We start from the raw sequence: 21,039 nt of genomic DNA, 5'->3' as shown, positions 1-21,039 counted from the left end.
GGTATGAGGGGGAACAATTTAGAGATGGCTCAGCTGTTCTTGGATTTCTTGGCACTTTCAGTCTAGGAGGGGACACAAGACATGTAAATACAAAAAAATCAGTAGCGTTTCTATACATTAACAATGAACTATCCAAAAAGGAAATTAAGCAAACAATCCCATTTACATAGCTACAAAATAATAAAATACTCAGAAATAGATTTAGTCAAGCAGGTGAAGGATCTCTATACTGAAAACTATAAAATAGCGATGAAAGAAATTGAAGATGACACAAAGTAAATGAAAAGATAATCCACATTCATGGAATGGAAGAATACTGTTAAAAACTTCATACTAACCAAAGCAATGTACAGATTCAATGCAATCCCTTTCTGTAAAAATGTGACATTTTTAGCAGAATTAGGGAAAAAAAAAACCTAAAATTCAGGTGGAACTATAAAAGATCCTAAATAGCCAATGCAATTCTTGAACAAAAAGAACAAACCTGGAGGCATCACACTACTTGATTTGAAAAATCTACTACAAAACTACAGTATTCAAAATACTGGCATAAAAAGACATTATATGGAGCAGGATAGAGAGCCCAGAAATAAATCCACGCATTTACAGCTAATTGATCTTTGACAAAGATGCCAAGAACACACAATGGAGAATAGACAGTCTCTTCAATGATTAGTATTAGGAAAACTGGATATGCTCATGTAGAAGCATAAAATAGACCCTTAGCTCATCACCAAATACAAAATCAATCAAAATGGATTAAAAACTTCACTTTGATCTGTAAAAATACCAGAAGAAAATATATGGAAAAAGTTCCATGACATTGCTCTGGGCAATAATTTTTTTTTTTTTTGATATGACCCTAAAAGTACAGGCAACGAAATAAAAAATAAACAAATGGGATTACATCAAACTAGAAGGCTTCTGCATAGCTGAGGGAACTCCAACAGAATAAAGACAATCTACAGAATGGGAGAAGTTATTTGTAAACCATACATCTGATAGGGGTTAATATCCAAAATACATAAGGAACTCAAGCAATAGCAAGAAAATAACCTGGTTTTAAAAAATGGACAAAGAACCTGAATAGACATTTTTTTTAAAAAAAGAAGACATATAAATGGACAATATAAAAAATGCTCAATATCGGGCGGCGCCTGTGGCTCAGTCGGTAAGGTGCCGGCCCCATATACCGAGGGTGGCGGGTTCAAGCCCAGCCCCGGCCAAACTGCATCCAAAAAATAGCCGGGCGTTGTGGCGGGCGCCTGTAGTCCCAGCTGCTCGGGAGGCTGAGGCAAGAGAATTGCTTGGGCCCAGGAGTTGGAGGTTGCTGTGAGCTGTGTGAGGCCACAGCACTCTACCGAGGGCCATAAAGTGAGACTCTGTCTCTACAAAAAAAAAAAAAAAAAAAATGCTCAATATCACCGATCATCAGGGAATTACTCTTATCGAAAGAAAGAAAGATAATAAGCGTTGGCAAGGATGTAGAGAAAAGGGAACCTTTGCACACTGTTGGTAGGAATGTAAATTTATAGCCATACGGAAAATAGTATAGAGGTTCCATAAGATATTAAAAATAGAACTACCATATGATCTAGCAATTCCGATACTGGCGATATATCCAAAGGAAATGAAATCAGTATGTCAAAGAGATCTGCACTCCCTTGTTCCCTGCAGCATTATTCATAACAGCCAAGACAGGGAATCAACCTAAGTGTCCATTAACAGATGAATAAAGAAAATGTGCTATATACGCATAATGGGATGCATATTCAGCTTTAAGAAAAAGGGGACGGCGCCTGTGGCTCAAAGGGTTAGGGCGCCGGCCCCATATGCCAGAGGTGTGGGTTCAAACCCAGCTCAGGCCAAAAACTGCAAAAAAAAAAAACAAACAAGAAAGAAAGAAAGAAAAAGGGGGTGACACCTGTGGCTCAAGGGGTAGGACGCCAGCCCCATATACAGGAGGTGGTGGTTCAAACACAGCCCCGGCCAAAAATTGCAAAGAAAAGAAAAAGGAAGTCCTATCATGTGTGACAACATGGATGAACCTGGAGGACATTATGTTAATGTTAAGTGAAATAAGCCAGGCACAGACTCCATGATCTCACATGTTGAATCTAAAAAAAATTAAAACTCTTAGAAGGGCGGCGCCTGTGGCTCAGTCGGTAGGGCGCCGGCCCCATATACCGAGGGTGGCGGGTTCAAACCCAGCCCCGGCCAAACTGCAACCAAAAAATAGCCGGGCGTTGTGGCGGGCGCCTGTAGTCCCAGCTGCTCGGGAGGCTGAGGCAAGAGAATTGCTTAAGCCCAGGAGTTGGAGGTTGCTGTGAGCTGTGTGAGGCCACGGCACTCTACCGAGGGCCATAAAGTGAGACTCTGTCTCTACAAAAAAAAAAAAACTCTTAGAAGCCTAGAGTAGAACAGTGGTTACCATAGGCTAGGGGTTGGGGGAAGGAGGTTGGTCAAAGAATATAAAATTTCAGCTAGACAGGAGTGCATTCAAGAGATCTACTGCATATCACAGTGAATACAGTTAACAAGGTTGTACTCATCTACTTGACAATTGCTAAGAGAACAGATTTTAAATGTTCTCACTACAAAAAAAAAGATAGCTATATTATATAATAATTACTTTGATTTAGCCATTCCACAGTACATACATATATTAAAACATGTTTTGTTTTTTTTAGAGACAGAGTCTCACTTTGTCGCTCTCAGTAGAGTGCCGTAATGTCACAGCTCACAGCAGCCTCCAGCTGTCGGGCTTAGGCAATTCTCTTGCCTCAGTCTCTCGAGTAGCTGGGACTACAGGCGCCCGCCACAACGCCCGGCTATTTTTTTGTTGCAGTTTGGCCAGAGCCGGGTTTGAACCTGCCACCCTGATATATGGGGCCAGCGCCCTACTCACTGAGCCACAGGCGCTGCCTGATTATTAAAACATGTTTTACACCATAAATATACACATTTTTATCTGTCAATTAAAATAAAAGGCATGTAGGTAAGTAATTGTACTGTAAAGGCAGTTCCAAAAACTGGGAACTTTAAAAATCAGGAGAGAAATATTAGGCTGGAACTGGAAACATTTTTCAGAATTTGAAGCATCAAGTAAACGGAGCTCTTAAAGACAAGTTTAGATGTGATGAAAAGGGAAGGGTGTGTGTGGGGGGTCATTCCAGGCAGAAGGAAGGGCATTAAACTGATGGAAGGGAGCAGAAGCCTTGGGTGTGTATGGAAACAGAATGACTCACTGCAGCTAGATCTAAGGGCATTTGAAGGTGAGTGTTTCCTGCTGCCCTGGCCTAAACCAGTAACTAACTCCTCTCCTCCTGGATGAATAAGGGAGTCAGCATCTTTTCAAAAGTCTAGGAGTAACCAGAGACACATGCTGGGTCCCACAGGAGGAAACAAAGCAGAGAGGCTCTAGGGAGACCATGGTGGAGGGGATAGCAGAGCTGACTACTGGGACATCAGCTCTCTGCAATCTGGTCTGAGGAGAAAGGGCCTGGGAGGCTGCACCTACAGGCCCAGGACAGTGGGCAGATACCATCTCAGACCTCAGTGCCACTCTCCCAAACTTCATTCTGGCTTCTTTCCACAAAAGAAACAGGCTCTGGCCAGTCAAATGCCTTCTGCACCCAGTGGGTGCCTTCAGCCAGAGCCCAGAGGTGACCCCCTAAGCTGCCAGCTCTGTTCTGGGAGGAGAAAGCAGCTCCAGTTCATCCACAAGCCCCTACTGGGCTCTGCTTTTATTTGTGCCCACAAATGAGTCAGGCTTTCTAGATTCTGGTTCTGATTCAGCCAACTGTGTGGCCCTAGATGGAGCCTAGAAACCCTCTGGGCCTCAGTTTTCTAATCTGTAAAATGGTGGGGGGGCTCTGCCTCTTCTCTCCCTGCAGGGCATAGAAGAGGAGGATGGTAACATGTCTAGAGGACTGCAGCTGAGGAGACAGGTTCCCTGTGGGGGTTGGGGTGGGAGAAGGAGCTCAACAAGACCTGGAGGGCTTAACTGTTGGCTTTGATGTTGCCTTTCTCCAGAAGGGCTGCAAGCTTCCCAGGAAAGTGGGGGAGGAGAAAGGAAGGGACAGCAAAGCCAAGTGTTTTAGCCTTCTTCTAGCCCATGGGACAGGAAGTGAGGTGCTGTCTACAGAGGAAGTGAGAAGCAAACACCCCCCCCCAACTTCCCCTCAGCCTAGAGTGGAAAGAAAGGCTCCAGCTTCAGTGACCTACAGGCCCCGGGCTGGGGAAACAGAAGGCAATGGGGTGGGGTTTGGGGAGGAGGCATTATCAGCACCATTTGCCAGAGAAGGGGATCTCTCATCTTGGACACAATAAAACTCAAGGGGCCCAGGACGTCCCACAGACAAGGGCAGTGGGTAGAAGTAAAGACCACCAAAGCCAACTTGAGAAAGCCAGCATTCCAGGTCACATGGACACACTTGCAGTCCTGGCCTGACTCCTGCTCCCAGTATGTGTGACATGCTCTGTGCCTCCACTGGCCAGCCTGCCCCACACACAAGCTGGGGCAGGCCCTCCGAGCAGTAGCTCTTACAATACGTGTCCTTTCTTTGCAGTCCTTATCACAGCTATAATTCTGTAACTGTTTAATTACTTGATTAATGGGGACTTTTTTTTTTTTTTTTTTTTGAGACAGAGTCTCACTCTGTTGCCCAGGCTAGAGTGCTGTAGCGTCAGCCTAGCTCCCAGCACCCTCAAACTCCTGGGATCAAGCACTCCTCCTTCCTCAGCCTCTGGAGTAGCTGAGAATACAGGTGCCTGCCACAACACCCAATTCATTTTTCTGTTTTTAGTAGAGACTGGGTCTTGCTCTTGCTCAGGCTGACCTCAAACTCCTGACCTCAAGCGATTCTCCTGCCTCAGCCTCCCATAGTGCCAGGATTATAGGTGTGAGCTACTACATCTGGCTAAAGGTGGCTCATGGTAAATTCTACATAATCTGCTGGAGGAATAAATGGGAAGGCCAGTAGCTTGAGAATTCCTCAGAGGGTGGTTTGGGCCTAAATCCTGGCATCTGAATGTTTAGTAACATGTATATAAAGGTAAACAAATCCTGCTCATGGTCTGGGATTAACTGGGGGACCTTGGGATGGATGGTAAAAGCCAGTGTTATTGTCTGAATGTTTGTGTCCTTTCAAAATACATTCTGTTGAAATTCTAACCCCTAAGGTGATGATATTAGGAGGTGGGGCCGTTAGGAGGTTAGTAGGTCATGGATCCTCATGAATGGGATTAGTGTCCTTACAAGAGAGGTCCAAGAAAGACCTCCTCACCCTTCCACCATGTGAGGACACAGTGAGAAAACTCAGCCAGAAAGCTCACCAGACACCCAATCTGCTGGCACTTTTTTTTTTTTTTTTTGAGACAGAGTCTCACTATGTTGCCATCAGTAGAGTGCCGTAGTGTCACAGCTCAGAGCAACCTCAAGCTCTTGGGCTTAAGCGATTCTCTTGTCTCAGTCTCCCAAGTAGCTGGGACTACAGGCGCCCAACACAATGCCCCACTATTATTTTTTTGCAGTTATCATTGTTGTTTTACCTGACCCAGGCTGGGTTTGAACCCGCCAGCCTCAGTGCATGTGGCCAGTACTGTAACCACTGTGCTACAGGCGCTGAGCATCAGTATGTTTTGTTGTTTTTTTTTTTTGAGACAGAGAGACAGTCTCACTTTGTCCCCCTTAGTGAGTGCTGTGGCATCACAGCTCACAGCAACTTCAAACTCTTAGGCTTAAGCCATTCTCTTGCCTCAGCCTCCCAAGTAGCTGGGACTACAGGCGCCTACCACAATGCCTGGCTAGTTTTTTGTTTTAGCAGATCCTTTTTGTTTTAGCAGGCCTGGGCCAGATTCGAACCCACCAGCCCTGAGCATGTGGCTGGCGCCCTAACCACTGAGCTATGGGAGCCATCGTGCTGGCACTTTTCATCTTATACTTCCCAATCTCTAGAATTGTGAGAAATAAATTTCTATTGTTTATAAGCTACTCGGCTTATGGTATTCTGTCATAGTCTGAACACACTTAAGTCAGGAGCTGTGACAGAGGTGTCAGGAGGAATCCATGCACAACAGATATTGCCAATAGTTAAGGCAATAAACAGAGACAGTATATGCTATGCGTTATCTTTTGGGTAAAAAGAAAATATATATATATATTTGTATTTGTTTGGTTTTGAGATATGTATGAAACTAATAAGTTAGGCCTTTTTTATTTGTTTTTTTTTTTTTTTTTTTGGCTGGGGCAGGGTTTGAACCCACCACCTCCGGCATATGGGACCGGCACCCTACTTCTTGAGCCACAGGCGCCGCCCTAAGTTAGGCCTTTTTATATATTGATTTTCGAACAATGTAAAAAAATCTAGTGAAAAAAAAAAAACTGAAAAATGTTAGAAGGAATCAAACCACTCAAACAGGTAATTTCTAAAGCCCCTTCCAGCTGTGGCCGTCTACCTTCTTCCTGTAGGAGGAGGAACCAGGCTGCTGGGATAAGGGAGCAGGTGAGGAGGTCTGGTCAGATAAATGAACGGACTCTGTGATCAAGGGGTGCCAATGCCTTCACTCCCTTTCTTCTCCATAAATTTCACCTTGGACAAGGAGAGAGGCCTTAGCGATGTGGGCATGGTAGTGCCACTGTTCAGAAATTGGTTAGGGCCACTTCGACCTGGGTAAGAGGTGAGAAGGTAGGCAAAGTATGGTCAAGGGCAGAGGCAGAGGAAGGAGGTAGGGCAAGGGGAGAATTTGTGGGAGGTAGGGGAAAGGACTCCTGGAAGTGTCTTAGGGCTGCTACAGGCAGGTTCTGGGGGTGTTTCAACAGATCCTTGCACAGAGGGCCAATTATAGGCCCCACATCAAGCTAGCTGGGGGTGAGGTGAATCAGCCCCTGGGAACTGCACTGCTAAGAGCCCCAAGGCCACACCCCAGGAGTTCCAAGGCCCCTCACGGCCTTGTTTAGAAAAACCTTTATCATTCTCCTATACAAATGTCTAAGGGCAGGGGCTGAACTACACAAATGAGAAGCAGGGACCCCCAGCATCACCTGCCAATCCAGCCCTATAGGCAACAGCAGGAGCAGCAGCATGGGGTCTTCTCTCCTTTTAAAATATTGATATACTTTTTTTAAAAAGTTAGTGAGTACTGGACAACTACCAGAGCTAAAGGATTGGAATAAATTTCAGGGTCCTATGCCTGACTGTGTTCTTCTCAGTAGCTGCTGGATTTTTAGAAATCAGTAATAACAGCCATGCTAATTCACCTTAATAATAGCCTGGCCTCCTCAGGGCTCTTTCATGTGCACAAATCCCAGAGCTGGGAAAACGGTAATTACCAAGCAGGTGCCACACCCCAATGATGATGTATTACTAATATATGAACACTGGCTGGGAAACTGAGGCCCAGGGAGAGGAATTTCTCCTCACATGGAGCTAAGGATATAGGTGCTGAGGGCCGCTAGGCAGTGGGAACTGAAGGTGCCTCTTCATACCTGTGTTTTGGGAAGATGCTAAAGACAGGGGCACTTATTCTAGAGTCATCCAGACCTGGGTTTGGAGACAAGGTAAAGAAAAACTCCAGATATGTGTCCCTAGTCCCCTGTCAGCCTGCAGCAGGGCCTGGTAAATAGCTCTGGCTGGGAGTCAGGGCCTTTGCTTGAGCCCACATATTACCCTTCCAGGGTATCAAAAGCAGATGGACAGCTGCCTTTTGCATCTCTGCCATCTCTACCACAGGATCAGTGAGGGCTCAGCCCTCTAACAGTCTCACGCCACAGGTGCAGTCCATGAAGTGGGAGGGGGGTGCATCTTGCAGCAGGAGGGTGGATCAGATCAAGAACAGGTCAAGAAGTGGTGAGACTACTTCTTGGGGACCCAAGCCCATCTCTGTAGCCCCCTTCCATCCTTGCCACTGATCCTAAAATAATGAGAGTAAGGCCCATCTGGTCAGTTTTGTAGAAACTGAGAGGAGGCCCAACTGGCCTATGCCCTCCAGGAGGATAAGGGAGGGGGGGCAAAGTGTCACAGGGGACAAAACATCTTTTCCCACTGTGACCAGGGAGGGAAGGGTAAAGATGGAAGCATTGCATATGCAGATCCATCCAAGCCTACCACGTGCCTGCTACTGTAACAGATGCTGGAAACACACAAAATCTTAGCTCCAGGGCCAAGCCAGGCAGCAATTGCTGACCTGTCCTCCAACCTCCACACAGTGTCTGCAGGTAAATGTTAAGGATGCTTATTCTAAGGGATTTGAAGTAGTTTTTTTTCAGCATGTTCGAAAGCTGACCAGAGTCCCTCAGGGGCCCTCAGATTATACTTCAACCCTCCAAGGGCTAGCTCTCTGTAATCTCAGGTTCAAGGACTGGCCCTCCCTGCTTTATTTATTAATTTATACAGAGTCTCACTTGATTGCCCTCAGTAGAGTGCTATGGCATCATATCTCATAGCAACCTCAAACTCGGGCTCAAGATCCTCTTGCCTCAGCTTCCCAAGTATCTGGGACTATAGGAGCAATTGCTGACCTGTCCTCCAACCTCCACACAGTGTCTGCAGGTAAATGTTAAAGGTGCTTATTCTAAGGGATTTGAAGTAGTTTTTTTTCAGCATGTTCGAAAGCTGACCAGAGTCCCTGAGGGGCCCTCGGATTATACTTCAACCCTCCAAGGGCCAGCTCTCTGTAATCTCAGGTTCAAGGACTGGCCCTCCCTGCTTTATTTATTAATTTATACAGAGTCTCACTTGATTGCCCTCAGTAGAGTGCTATGGCATCATATCTCATAGCAACCTCAAACTTGGGCTCAAGATCCTCTTGCCTCAGCTTCCCAAGTATCTGGGACTATAGGAGCCTGCCACAATGCCAGGGTATTTTTTTTAGAGATGAGGTCTCACTATTGTTCAGGCTGGTCTCAAACTTCTGAGCTCAAGCAATCCACTTGCCTCCAGCTTCCCAGAGTGTTGGGATTACAGGCATGAGCCACCGGCCCTCGCTCTCTCATTGCTTTTAAATTTAGCCAGGCTTCTTCATGCATAAAAAATTAAGGTAGAGTAGTACTAAGTAAAAGTATAGACCAGAGTCAGGAGTCCTGCCTGACATTCACCACTGTATGAATCACTTCCCCCTATGGACTTCAGTTTCCCCATTTTTAACATAAGGACATTGGACTAGACTGTCTCCAAGACTCCTTCCAGCCTATGGCTCTGTGTTGTTTTGATGTGGTGGCAGACCCCGGACTGATTAACATAAATTTGCATGTTCAATCAGAAATCCCAAACTCCAAGTACAGAAAATCCAATCAGTCCATTAATGCAGCCAAACTGAGGCTGGAGGAGGCTGCCAGGTCGGGGTGCGGGTTGTCAGAGGAGTTGCTGGTAGAACGTGATGAACTAGGGGAGGGGCTGAAGGAAGCCGAGCAAGAAAGGGCATTTGTTCCGAGATGCGGCTCTGGTGACACAGGACCCACTTCGGTTGTCAGGCAAAGATCCTCTCTCCTGCTTCTATCAGGGCCTCTGGCTGGCCAGCCTCAGAGCCACACCCCAAGAGGGAGCAGCAGCAGTCTCTGCCTAGTAACAGCTGCATCCTTCACTCTGACAGGGACTCCACCATTAACCACTTTCTGGGAACTGACCTCCCTGGGAACTTCCATTATCCAAGGACACACAGCAGTGAGGAAGATTTCCTTGGGGTCTAATCTAAATACTTTCTGCTGCAACTTTACCTGGATAGACAGCAGGGTCCAGGGCAGAGGGCTCCCCAGGCCCAGGAGAGCCAGCAGAGGGAAATGCCATATGGGAGAATGTGCCCGATATCCAAGCAAACCCAGTGCCCTAAACCACCACCTCTCCTTCAACATTTCCCTTTGCCTGGGAACCAAGGATGAAAACAAACAAGAACAAGGTCTTTGGCTCTTTGGCTGGACAGCAAGTCCCAACCTGGAGAGCCTGCCTCCTGAAAAAGCTCTACCTCCAAAAGGAAACAGGGCTGGGAAAGATGGGTGGGGGCAGCTTTTCCTTGCTGATGCTGCTGCAGGGCTGAACTGGCAGGGCCTTGGTAGCTGGCTGGGCTGGGTAAGGGCAGCGGGAAACATTCCTTAGTCCCCTGCTTGGGAGATGGGGGTATCAGGGCAGAGGTGGGATGGGCAACAGCATGGGGCCCTCTTTGCCTTCTTCCCATAAGAGGGCGGGTGAGTGTTCTGTGTTCCCTGGCCCAGATCCTAAAACAAGTCCCAACAGCTGAGATGTAAACTGTCTCCTGGGAATCTGCTTACCCTTCTGGCCCTTGGCTGCCTCCTCTTCTTTCGGCCCCTCCCCAAAGGACCTACTCAAAGACTGGCCTGGCCAGGATGTCTCCTCAGGGACCTTGACAGGTGGGCCAAACCCAAGCCAGGAGTTCATATCCCAAGGCACCAGCGGTGTGAAGGACAAAGACTATAGAAGTAGAATAAGGGAATTTGCTCTCTCTATCACAAAGCTCTAATCCCAAGTAACTGATTTAGAACCATATTACTCAACACTCTTTCTAAATTGACCCATCCTGCCAAAGGAGCTTTCTCTCCTAGAGATTCACCCATCAAAGAAACCATTCAATGTCAAAAAGTGGAAGAGAATGTTAGAGCTTTTGAGTCTAACTGCTGAGTTTTAACAGTGGGGGAAACAACCCAGAGAGGCAAACTTGGTCACATACCAAGCAAGAGTCCAGAGCTTCTGACTCTCAGTCCATATTGATAACAGCTTGGTCCCCATACACATAGGTTTTTGCCTGCTTATCATGAAGAGCCTTCTTCCCTCCAGCCCAGGACATCTGCCTCTCCAGGTTCTCACTCTCCTGGAAGGCTGGAGCTGGAGTAATATGGAGAGCTGAAGCAACCTCATGCAAAGACCACAGACTTTGAAAACAAATGTGAACTATGTGGGAGTATCTCCACATACAGGAATGCACATGGTTTTCCTGGGTAGAAAACACACTAACCTTAGCTTATTTTTAGGAAAATAGGGGACCAATTAGAAAAGTGAATTTTGTATGTCTGCCTTACTGCAAGCCAAGGTGTTTCACAAAGCCAGGTGACATAATGTCTGCAAGAGAGGGTCTTCTATAAGGTATCTGGACTAGATTCATTTCCCCAAAACTGCTGACCACAAAACGGTTAGACACTGACCTCCTCTCTGCTGTTTCCCAGGACCACTCCTGTCCCAGGACTCTGCCTCCAAGCGCCTCCTCTGGCTGACAAATGTTTTGGGCAGGAGGATCCACAGCAAGGGGAGAAGTGGTAGAGGGGAATGTCTCTACAGCCAGAGAGCCCCTCAACTTAAGATCTCGGCAAACCTTTAAGTAGCAGCTGGAGAGACTGGGTGGGCTCGGCTGATCCAAGCCTGAGATGCCTGGAAAATCAAGGCCTGTGGGAGGTGAGGGCCCTCCGTGGCCTCGGGGCAGTGCCAGGGCTGGAGAGATCGCGGGGCCGTGGGCCAAGGATAAAGAAAGGGGAGCTGGGGTCCGAACAGCCGCTTTCTTAGTCAGGCACAGATAAATTCTCTGCATTCTTTTGGCACCGCAGCCAGGACCCAAAGAGCCTTTTCTGCAGGCGCTGCCCAGTCCCTACTCCCTGCCCAAACCTTCTCCCTCAGCTTTTCTTTAGCGTGCAGCCTGCCAGGTTCCCTCCTCCTTTCCTGCAGCCCCTCAAAGTCCCAAAGGGTAGTTCACCGAGATCGGGTCTTGCCGCCTCTCCCCACCTCCCCCACGCCCTACCACCCCAGGCCACAGGGACTGGACGGAGTGCGAAAAAAGACTCAGGCTTGTCTACGCGCCTGCGCTTTGGGGATCGAGTCCCCCTCCGCCTGGCGCAGCAACCTGGCACCGTTACAGCCGCACCTCAACCGTGGGATGCGGGCGAGGTGGGATGTGCAGCTGGGGCAAGGTCAGAGCTTCCAAAGAGGGAGGGTGACCAGCCCCCGGAACATCCCCCACTCCCGAAAGTTTCCCTTCCGGGGCCACGGAGTGTGCGCGAGGACGCCACCGGGGGTGGGAAGGAGTGGGGTGGGGGTGGGCAGAGTAGCAGCCGGACACCCCCTGCCCCGGGAGAGTCCGGCGGGAGGGAGGGGCAGGCAGCGAGGTCTGGGTAGGAAGCCGTGACTCCCCCTTCTACCCAATGGTGCCACGAAAGCCTTACCCTCCACACCCCCCACCCCCTGGCCCGGAGCTTACGGATTTCTTCCCATTCTCACGTCGCCCTTTAAATCCCAAGTAGACCCAGAACTCACTAAAATCAGGTGTTGAGCTGGACCACGGTAGGCCGTATCCGCCAGGTCCATGGCTGCGGATCGGGGGCGGGGGATAGAGAAAGGGGGTGCCGGAGCCGCCTCTCTTGATGTCAAGGCTTTAAAGGGGCCAGTGAGCCCCGCCCCTCGGGCAGGCCCCGTCTCCCTCCTCCCGTGCAGCCAATCCACGTTCACCCTGCATGCGCGCCCCTCCCAGCCCGCTCCAGATGTTCCCAGGACAAGAGCTAAGTCTGCCTGGCCAGCGCGCGCCGCTTCCGCCCGGGTGGGAAGGACCTCCCCTCCCCCCTACAGAGAAACACTTTGCTCAGGCCCTGACGGGCCTGGTAAACATCCTCAGGGCCGGGGTAGGGGACGCCGAGCTGGGCCGAGCAGGGGCGCAACTGGGACGTCTAGGGCGAACAAAACTAAGTGGGTGCGCGCTGGCCCACGGGCATGCGCGTTTGCTTCTGTGGGGCTGGGCGTGCACGTGTATATATGGTTGTGGGCGTCGGTGTTTGTAATTTGCCTTTCTGCATACGTGTTGGGTGTAAATCCATGGGAGAGGCTTGAGTGCCTCCCCGGCCTTAAATGCTCCCGCCTCCCTCTTCCTCCTTTAGGATCCGGTCCTACCAACAATCAGGAAAACGGCGGTCGTTGGAGGGCAGTGCCGCTCGCTTCTCCATGGGTTTTGGAGAAGGGAATGCTGGGCACAAAAAGGATACAGCCTTGTTCTCAGCCACTTGCTGTCTCAGTAGGGGGAGTTCGTACAACCTGCATAAAGAAGAAAATCAAACAGCCCACCCTGCAGAGCCTCAGAATTTTCAGTACCATTATCACTGGTCCTTAGTTAAACACGTATTTGTCCTTGCGTGGATACCATACAATTGTCACAACTTGCATGGTATTGACTAGCTCAGAAATAGAGGTTATGAACTAGGTTCTCCCAGGAAAATACAAAGGAATCCCTAGACACAGTCTATGCTCATTTTACTAAAATTGCTTTTGTTGTGGGTATACACAGGATGTGACTTAAGGCATATGTGTATTAGTCCAATAAATGTAGTGAGGGACTTTAGTGTGCTCAGATTGGATAGGATTAATTGTTCTCTGACGGAGGCTTATTTACAAATGGGACTTGAAGGGCAGAGAAAACATTTGAGTAGGAACTAGGCAGGGTAAGGACCAGAAGACTAAGGTAAGAAAGAAATTTCTACATGAGACAGTGAGCAGATCACCTTGGTAGGTTGGGAAGTGGGAGAAGTTAATGGAAGAAATCAGAATGAGGATATGGATTTGACAAGGCATGATAGAGAAGTCATTTTGGGTTCCTGAGCATAGGTGTAGCTTGAAAAGAGCCTGAGGACAGTTTTTATTGAAACTTAAAAAGATGTTACTCTCACCAGCTCTCTCATTTTGTTTTTCCTTAAAAGTTTTTTTTGAGACAGTCTCACTTTGTCACCCCTGGTAGAGTGCTGTAGTGTCATAGCTCACAGCAACCTTAGACTCTTTGGCTCAAGCAATTCTTTTGCCTCAGCCTCCTGAGTAGCTGGGACTACAGGTGCCCACCACAACACCCAGCTATTTTTTAAAGACAGGGTCTTGCTCTAGCTCAAGCTGATCTCAAACTCGTGAGCTTAGGCGATCTGCCTGCCTCGGCCTGCCCAGAGTGCTGGGATTACAGGTGTGAGCCACTAGGCCCAGCCAGCTAAAAAGTTTTAATTAATTAATTTATTCTTGCAGGTTTTTTTTTTTTTTTTTTTGCCCAGGGTCAGGTTTGACAAACCCGCCACCTCCGGTATATGGGGCTGGCGCCCTACTCTTTTGAGCCACATGCGCCACCCTTTAAAGTTTTTAAATTGATTCATCTTTAATAAAATGCACAGATCTTAGGTGCTCTGTTTTGTGAATTTCAACAATAATATATAACTATGTAACAACCAATACCTAAAGATCCTGAACCATCACCCCAGAAAGCTTCCTCATGCCCCTTCCCTGCAATTTCCTGAATTGTTATAATTGTCACCATATAGTTTTGTTCGCTCTTGTATTTCACACAAGTGGAATCTTACAGTATGTACTCTATTGTGTTTGTATTCTTTAGCTTAGCAATGTTTTCAAGATCCAGCTATGTGTTATCAGTAGTCTGTTCTTTTTTATTGTTAATATCCCATTGTATGAATATATCACAATTTATCCATGGGTATTTGAGCATTTCCAGTTTTTGTCTATTAAGCACTTGATCTTAGCCAAAAGGCTCAGAAGTGATAGTTTTGTTCTATTACAAATAAGGCTGCTATAAACATTGTACAGATCTTTTAATGAACATGTTTTCATTTCTTTTTTATCTTTTTTTTAAATGATAGCTAGTGGCATCTTTGGAAGGCTGTAACATTGATTCTAACATTCATCCAATCATCTAACATTTATTGAATAGGGAATTGGTGGCCTAGTCCTGGGATTACAACAAAAATTGGACACAGTCCTTTCTTTGAGGGGCTTAAAGTCCAATAAAATTCCATGTATCTGTTGCATTCTTAAGCCTTAGGGTGGAAAACCTTAAAAGTCTGTCAGGCATTTCTAACTACTTTTGGATGCTTCCAAGTAAATGAATTTTTAGACGTAAGCAGAATGTCTATTTTTTTTTTTTACTTTTCATTCATATTTTATCCCCTTTTAATAAACACAGCCAGAACATCTGCATTTGTCAGAGCAAATACCTGCCCTCCTTGCTTTAAGGCCTTCCTTACTTGATAGTTCAGGCATTCAGATTTTGGCAGATTTCTCTATGCTTCATAAACCTTCCTCTCCACTGATAGGAGGCGAACAAAGGGTAGCTATCACTGCTCCACGATCCCTTTCTGTCTTTTGATGAGGCTCAAAATACTTCCATCCCTCAGTGTTGTTTAATCATATATTTTTCTTTACTTGAGTTGTCTGCATTACAAATTAAACTTCTTAGGTCTTTGGTAGCTGGAAGCTTTGGTAACAAACCAGTTTGGTGGTATGGCCTAACTATGCATAGTGCTGATGACTGGTAGATGGCATCTCAGAGAACCAGTCTATCACTGCTAACATCAGTATTTTGTATGGAGTTCCCTGCTTTAATACAGTGTGGTCATTGGTTTGGTGTTGGGGCATCTTCATTCCTCAGAGGTTGACATTGTAGCCATTTAGGCACTGGGTTACACTGGTTGATAAACTGTCAGGAGATGGTTGGTTTGGTAGTTAGCCATTCAAGACCTTTTATTTATTTTTTTGAGACAGTATCTCACTCTGTTGCCCTAGGCTAGAGTGCCATGATGTCTGCTTAGCTCATAGTAACCTCAAACTCAGCCTCCTGAGTAGGTGGGACTATAGGTGCCTGCCACAATGCTGGGCTAAATTTTTTATTTTTAGTAGAAACTGAGTCTTGCCCTTGCTCAGGCTTGTCTCAAACTCTTGAGCTGAAGAGATTCTCCCACTAGGATTACAGGCCTGGTCAAAACATTTTAATAATCTGGTTGTTCTTCATGTTGGATTGACTGAGTGAGTAAAAACTTTTTTTTTTTTTTTTTTTTTAAGGAGACAGAGCAAGTCTCCAGGCTAGAGTACAGTAGCACAATCATAGCTAACATAACCTCAAACTCTTAGTTCAAGAAGGCCTATCTCAGCCTTCCAAGTAGCTGGAACTACCCACGTATGTGCACCACTATGCCTGGCTAATTTTAAAAAATATTTTTATAGAGATCAGAGCTCACTATGTAGCCCAGGCTAGTCTTGAACTCCTGGTCTCAAGTGATCTTCCCACCTCGGCTTCCCAAAGTGGCTTACATGGGTGAGCCACCAAAATGTGCTTTGAAACCTTCTATCTGGCCCAGATATGGTGGATCTGCTTACATCTGTGAACCCCTTTTTCAATAGCTTTCCTCATCCAAAAATTTTGAGTCTTTATGCCAAGCACTATATGTACAATATTAGATAACTAATGTGGAGTTCATGTGGGGTATGATAAGCAATGAGATTGGAAAAGGTAAGCAGTGGGAAGATTATACTTTATCCTGAAGGCAATGGTTTTAACGAGGGAGGTGTGTGGCATAATCAAATTTGCATTCTGGAAAGAAAGATCAATATGGTTGCAGCATGGAACACAGAGAGAAGGAAGGACTGAAGTCAGGGAGACCACGGCTCCCTAACTTTAGTGAGTCAGGGTGAACTGACTCTAAGTGAGACTGTACTCAGAGTCAGTCCAACCCAGAGAACAGCCAGATTATTAAAATGTTTTGAGAGGCTGGTTAGGAGTTCTAAACTGACATCAGTTTATCAACCAATGTAACCCAGTGGCTAAATGGCTATGGTGTCAATCTCTGAGGAATGAAGATGCCTCAATACTGATGACCACATTGTATTGAAGCAGGGAACTCCATACAAAGTACTGATGTTAGAAGTCATCAGTAACCGATTTTTGCAGTAACTGAGGAGAAAAGTGAGAAATAATGTAGTTTGAATTAGTAAAATAACTGTGAGGAGAGGATGTTGAAATGCCCAGGGGGACATCAAGTTAAAAATGTCTATCCAAGAGGTCAGAGCTTCCCAACAGCTGTGCTGCAGATTGGTCTTCTCAATTCTCAGGACAGCACAAGCTCTCTGAGACAAGAGGGCAGTTTTGGTTATGATTTCTATGTTGATTGTGTCATCCAGCATAGAAATCACCGACATTTTCTATGTGTGCCATGACACGAAAAAGGTTGGGAAGCATTGATACAGGCAGTTGGATAAATAATTCTAAGCCCAGCAGAGAAATCTGGACTATACCTAAGAAGAGAAGGGATGGAACAGAACTCTAGGAACACTAACATTAGAGAGGGTTCTCCAGAAGAGGAGAAAGATTAAAAAAAACAAAAGGGGGGGGAGCAACACCTGTGGCTCAGAGGGGTAGGGCGCCAGCCCCATATGCCGGAGGTGGTGGGTTCAAACCCAGCCCCGGCCAAAAACTGCAAAAAAAAAAAAGACCAAATACAGTTGGCCCTGTGTATCGGTGGGTTCTGCATCTTTGGATTTAACCAAGCATCAATTGGGGAAAAAGCCAAAAAAAAAAAAAAAAAAGTAACTACAACAATAAAAATACAAGATTTTAAAAGTACAATATTAACAACTATTTAAAACTATAGCATTTGCATTGTATTGGGTGTTACAGGTAATCTAGAGATGATTTTAAGGAAGAACATGCATAGGTTATATGTAAGTACTACATCGTTTGAAAGCAGGGGCTTCAGCATCCAAGGATTTTGGTATCCTCATGGGTCCTGGAACTAATTCCTCATGAATACCAAGGGATGACTATACTTTCTGATGTTGCTGTGATCAAATTGGATCAGAACAATGACATCCCTGCTGTCTTAGTCACATGCCATTGGAGTTTTTTTTTTTTGTTAAATCATAGCTGTGTACTTTAGTGCAATCAAGGGGTACAATATACTGGTTTCATATACAATCTGAAATATTCTCATCAAACTGTTCAACGTAGCCTTCATGGCATCTTCTTAAGACATTTGTATTCTGCCTTTAGTAAGTTTCACCTGTACCCATTCTAAGATGCACGGTAGGTATGGCCCCACCTGTTACCCTCCCTTCACCCTAACCTCCCCCCTCCCTTCCCCTTCCTTGGCCCTTTCCTCATAGTTTTGTGCTATAGTTGGGTTATAGCCTTCATGTGAAAGCTATAATTTAGCTTCATAGTAGGGCTGAGTACATTGGATACTTTTTCTTCCATTCCTGAGATACTTTGCTAAGAAGAATATTTTCCAGCTCCATCCATGTAAACATGAAAGAGATAAAGTCTCCATTTTTCTTTAAGGCTGCACAATATTCCATGGTATACATGTACCACAATTTGCTAATCCATTCGTGGGTCGATGGGCACTTGGGCTTCTTCCATGACTTAGCAATTATGAATTGGGCTGCAATAAACATTCTGGTACAGATGTCTTTGTTATATTGTGATTTTTGGTCTTCTGGGTATATACCTAGTAAAGGAATTATAGGATTGAATGGCAGGTCTATTTTTAGGTCTTTAAGTATTCTCCAAACATCCTTCCAGAAGGAATATATTAGTGTGCATTCCCACCAGCAGTGTAGAAGTGTGCCCTTTCCTCCACATCCATGCCAACATCTCTGGTTTTGGGATTTTGTTACGTGGGCTACTCTTACTGGGGTTAGGTGATTTCTCAAAATAGTTTTGATTTGCATTTCTCTGATGATTAAGGATGATGAGCTTTTTTTCATGTGTTTGTAGATTGTGCATCTGTCTTCTTTAGAGAAGTTTCTCTTCAAGTCGCTTTCCCACCCTGAGATGGGATCACATGTTCTTTTCTTGCTAATACGCTTGAGTTCTCTGTGGATTCTGGTTATTAGACCTTTATCGGAGGTATAACCTGCAAATATTTTCTCCCATTCTGAGGGCTGTCTGCTTGCTTTACTTACTATGTTCTTGGCTGTGCAGAAGCTTTTTAGTTTGATCAGGTCCCAGTAGTGTATTTTTGATACTGTTTCAATTGCCTGGGGAGTCCTCCTCATAAAATATTCACCCAGGCTGATTCCTTCAAGAGTTTTCCCTGCACTTTCTTCAAGTATTTTTATAGTTTCATGTCTTAAGTTTAAATCTTTTATCCAGTGAGAGTCTATCTTAGTTAATGGTGAAAGGTGTGGGTCCAGTTTCAATCTTCTACCGGTTGCCAGCCAGTTCACCCAGTACCATTTGTTAAATAGGGAATCTTTTCCCCAGTGAATGTTTTTAATTGGCTTGTCAAAGATCAAATAACGGTAAGTAGCTGGATTCATCTCTTGGTTCTCTATTTTGTTCCAGACATCTACTTCTCTGTTTTTGTGCCAATACCATGCTGTTTTGATCACTATCGATTTTATAGTACAGTCTCAGGTCTGCTAGCATGATTCCTCCTGCTGTGTTTTTATTGCTCAGTAATGTTTTGGCTATTTGAGTTTTTTTCTGATTCCATATAAATCAAAGTATTACTTTTTCAAGATCGTTAAAATATGACAATGGAGCTTTAATAGGAATTGCATTAAAATTATATATTACTTTGGGTAGTATAAACATTTTAACAATGTTGATTCTTCCTAGCCATGAGCATGGTATGTTTTTCCATTTGTTAACATCTTCAGCTATTTCTTTTCTTAAAGGTTCATAGTTCTCTTAGAGATCTTTCACGTCCTTTGTTAGGTATACTCCAAATATTTCATCTTCTTTGGCACTACTGTGAAAGGAATAGAGTCCTTGACTGTTTGTTCGGCTTGGTTATTGTTGGTATATATAAAGGCTACAGATTATGGGTGTTGATTTTGTAGCCTGCGACATTGCTGTATTCCTTGATCACTTCTAAAAGTTTTGTAGTAGAATCCCTAGTGTTTTCCAGATATACGATCATACCATCTGCGAAGAGTGAAAGTTGATCTCTTCTGACCCTATGTGGATACCTTTGATCGCCTTTTCTTCCCTAATTGCAATAGCTAAAACTTCCATTACAAGGTTAAAGAGCAATGGAGACAATGGGCACCTTGCCTGGTTCCTGATCTAAGTGGAAATGATTTTGATTTACCTCCATTCAATACAATATTGGCTGTGGGTTTGCTGTAGATGGCCTCTATTAGTTTAAGAAATGTCTCTTCTATACCAATTTTCTTAAGTGTTCTGATCATGAAGGGATGCTGGATATTATCAAAAGCTTTTTCTGCATCAATTGAAAGAATCATGTGGTCCTTATTTTTTAGTTTGTTTATGTGCTGAATTACATTTATAAATTTACATATATTGAACCAGCCTTGAGACCCTGGGATAAATCCCACTTGGTCATGGTGTATAATTTTTTTGATGTGTTGTTGGATTCTGTTTGTTAGGATCTTATTGAGTATTTTAGCATCAATATTCATTAGTGATACTGGTCTATAATTTTCTTTTCTTGTTGGGTCTTTCCCTGGTTTGGGGATCAAGGTGATGTTTGCTTTGTGGAATGTGTTGGGTAATATTCCTTCTTTTTCTATATTTTGGGAGAGGTTTAGTAATATAGGTACTAATTCTTCTTTAAAGGTTTGGTAGAATTCTGACGTAAAGCCATCTGGTCATGGGCTTTTCTTTTTAGGGAGATTTTGTATAGTTGATGCTATTTCAGAACTTGATATAGGCCTGTTCAACATTTCCACTTTGTTCTGGCTAAGTCTTGGTAGGTGGCATACTTCCAGGTTTTGGTCCATTTCTTTCAGATTTTCATATTTCTGAGAGTAGAGTTTCTTGTAGTATTCATTAAGGATTTTTTGAATTTCTGAGGGGTCTGTTGTTATTTCATCGTTACCATTTCTGATTGATGAAATTAGAGATTTTACTCTTTTTTTCCTGGTTAGGTTGGCCAAAGGTTTATCTATTTTATTGATCTTGTCAAAAAACCAACTTTTGGATTTATTGATCTGTTGTAAAATTCTTTTGTTTTCAATTTTATTTAATTCTGCTCTGATTTTGATTATTTCTTTTCTTCTGCTGGGTTTGGGGTTGGAGTGTTCTTCCTTCTCCAGTTGCTTCAGATGTCCCATTAAGTTATTAACTTCCTCTCTTTCTGTTTTCTTGAGGAAGGCTTGCAGTGCTATAAATTTCCCTCTTAGGACTGCCTTTGCAGTATCCCAGAGGTTCTGGTAATTCATGTCTTGATTGTTGTTTTGTTCAAAAATTTTGGTGATTTCCTTCTTAATCTCATCTATAACCCATCTATCCTTCAGCATAAGATTGTTTAGCTTCCATGTTTTTGTA

General features: G+C 44.8%; 1 protein-coding gene across 4 annotated transcripts in view; it reads right to left on the bottom strand.

The window, feature by feature from the left end:
* The window catches only part of NCKAP5L (NCK associated protein 5 like), a 39,223-nt gene extending 26,850 nt beyond the window's left edge, over positions 1-12,373 (bottom strand). For 2 of the 4 annotated variants that reach the window (XM_053555387.1, XM_053555388.1), the window contains exon 1: positions 12,252-12,373. The gene's annotated coding sequence lies outside the window, so the exon portion shown is untranslated. The remainder of the gene's footprint in view (positions 1-12,251) is intronic. The other 2 variants (XM_053555394.1, XM_053555391.1) reach the window with 2 other exon arrangements.
* Positions 12,374-21,039: the final 8,666 nt, after the last annotated feature.

This window comes from Nycticebus coucang, chromosome 12 (assembly GCF_027406575.1).
Source record: "Nycticebus coucang isolate mNycCou1 chromosome 12, mNycCou1.pri, whole genome shotgun sequence".
NCBI lineage: Eukaryota > Metazoa > Chordata > Mammalia > Primates > Lorisidae > Nycticebus > Nycticebus coucang.
Note: the sequence above shows the minus strand (reverse complement) of the source record. Positions and strands in the feature narration are given on the sequence as shown.